Here is a 2,865-nt window from a genome sequence, read left to right as displayed (position 1 = left end):
TCTGCTGCAATATTTTTTACTCTTGTTACCCTTCTCTTCCCTCCCTGTTTGGTTTGATTCTTAAGTTTAATTTCTACTATTTTCGCTGTTGTCTTGCCATACTGCTGGCATTATTTTATTTTATTTTTTATCTCTTATTCTAATTTATTTGTATGGTTATATTTCAAGCATCATGTAGAGGAATATGCTTTTTGCTGCCTCTGATGTTTGCTGTACCTTTTTATTTTATTTTTATCATGAAAGATTCAGTTTCAAACTATTTTAAACGTTATTCAAATATATATATATATTACGAGAGGGGCTCACATTTGGTGAGTATGGGATTGGGACACGCAGGATCCTAAGCTGGATAAAATAATTATTCTCTTTCTTGGTAATTCCTTTCTACTTGTGACTCTCTCTCTCTCTCTCTCTCTCAGGGTAACTCGGGAATTTTTTTTTTTTTTTTTTTTTTTTTGGCTGGTGCAGCATAAGCTTCAGGCTTCCTTGCACCATACGGCTAATAATAATAATAATAATAATATATATATATATATATTTTATCATAAATAGAAAACCGCTCGGTAGACAGTATAATGTCAGAGTAATAAAAAAGGAAATGTGACGGACTATTTTTCAGTCCACTTGTGGAAAATCGAGGAAATTGCAATAACCAACTAACCACATATAAGCAAACAATTGATAAATGAAAAATAGTCACAATAACATCAATTACACATATGATATCTAATTTAATGAAAATATAAGAATAATGTGATCAATAAACACTCAACGGTTAATCAATATAATGTACATGAACTTACAGATATCGCACCTTTCAATCAGATGAACATTTGGTAAGATATACTGAGAACTAACATACAGTATGACTGGGATTTAGTTTATATAGCTATGTAGATGCACAAACCAGTTTAACTGTGTGGAATCAAGGGCGTGTGTAATTACGGGGAAATCCCGCAAAAGCCACCGCCCAGCCGATTCACTGATGGTTTCGTTTTCCGCACGTGACATGCCGCTGAGGTAATTGAGCACATGCGCATTCATCTCAGCATAAAAATAGCATTAAGAAATGAATGCGCATGAGTATACGGGTTAGTTGGAGAATTCGATCTTCATTGTTATTGTTATTATTACCTATATGGTGCAAGGAAGCCTGAGGCTTATGCTGCACCAGCCAAAAAAAAAAAAAAAAAATTCCCATATTAACCTGAGAGGGAGAGAAAAGTAGAAGGAAATCATCAAGAAGGCAAGAAAGAGAAGAATGATGATATCCAGCTCAGTACCCTTGTGTTGGTTGACACTGCTGCTGATATATTTCGTGGAAGCACTTATTTTTGTAAGGAGGTCGGGCATGAGCCGGAAGTGACCGGGTGGGGCACAAAATAAATAACTTAGCTGCGCCATGGTCACAGCTCATGATTAAAAGCATTCTGTAGGTCAGTGGGTTTCAAAAGGGGTGCCGTGGCACACTAGGGTGCCGCAACAACGTTCTTGGGGTGCCGTGTAATTTGGGTTTAAGTTACTTAAAGTTATTATTATTATTATTTTTAAATTTATATATTTATTTCATTATAAAATTGGTACAATATAAAGGGTACGGTACAATATCCATTGTGCCGTATCTTTTTAATTTTGTGGTGATCTATAATTGATCTTTATTTAGTACCTCTATATAAAGAATAAAATTATTATATAGGTATATATTAAAAGGTCGAAAACCACTGCGTTAGGTATTTCTTTTGGCCTAGGGGTGCTATGAAAAAATTACTGAGACAGTAAGGGCGCCATGAACCGAGAAAGGTTGGGAACCTCTGCTGTAAGTCATGGGGTTTTGTCAATGACATACAGGAATTTTGCTAGTAGGGAAAAGGAGGTGGTTATCCCTTTGTATAAGGTCACTTCTTGAGTACTGCGTACAGGTCTGGCGGACTCATTTTAAGAAGGATGTAGAGTTGCTTGAGCGAGTATAGAGAAGGGTAACAAGATTGGTGAGATGAACGAAGGGGTCCTCTTACCATAAAAGGCTTAAGTTCTGCTAACCCCAGGGGCTCACATCTGGTGAGTATGGGCTTGGCACACCCAGGGTTCTGAGTTGGATATCAACATTCTTCTCTTCCTTGGTGATTCCTTTCTACTTCTCTCTCTCTCTCTCTCTCTCTCTCTCTCTCTCTCTCTCTCTCTCTCTCTCTCTCAGGGTAACTCGGAAATTTTTTTTTTTTTTTTTTTTTTGGCTGGTCCAGCATAAGCCTTAGGCTTCCTTGCACCATACAGCTAATAATAATAATAATAAATTGCAGCGTCTGGAGACTAGGCACCTGAGAGGTGATCTGATTGAGGTGTATAAGGCCTTGAATGGGTTGAGCAAGCTCAATTCTAATGGGATTCTTCCGCTTGCTCAGATTACGAACTTGAGGGGGCATAAATTCAAATTGAGAAAAGACAGTTGTGGAATAGAGTGCAGAAATTTGCCTTTAGCCAGCGGGTAGTTGAATGCTGGAACAAATTTCCATCTGTCGTTGTGGAAGTGGATAGCTTAAGTAAATTCAAGGAGGAACTAGGCAAACGTTTAAAGGGAATGGATGTGTGAAATGTTTTTTTTTTTTTTTTTTTGGCTGACGCTACATAAGCTTGCTTTCTTGCATCACATGTCTCTATTAATACTAATCATGCCAACTGTAATTTTTTTGAGATTTCAATCCCACTACTGTAAGAATATGAACGGAAAATGGGCATCAAATCGGATTTCTGCTGTTTTTTTTTTTTTTTTTTTGGCGCCTTAACTTAATGTTGCTTTATTTATTAATTTTTAACTTAACTTAGTTTGGGGCGTAATTTGTTTGTGTTTCGTTGCATCAACATTCCTTG

This window comes from Mastigoproctus giganteus, chromosome 2 (genome assembly GCF_048544385.1).
Source record: "Mastigoproctus giganteus isolate SK-2022 chromosome 2, ASM4854438v1, whole genome shotgun sequence".
Taxonomy (NCBI): Eukaryota; Metazoa; Arthropoda; class Arachnida; order Uropygi; family Thelyphonidae; genus Mastigoproctus; species Mastigoproctus giganteus.
Note: the sequence above shows the minus strand (reverse complement) of the source record.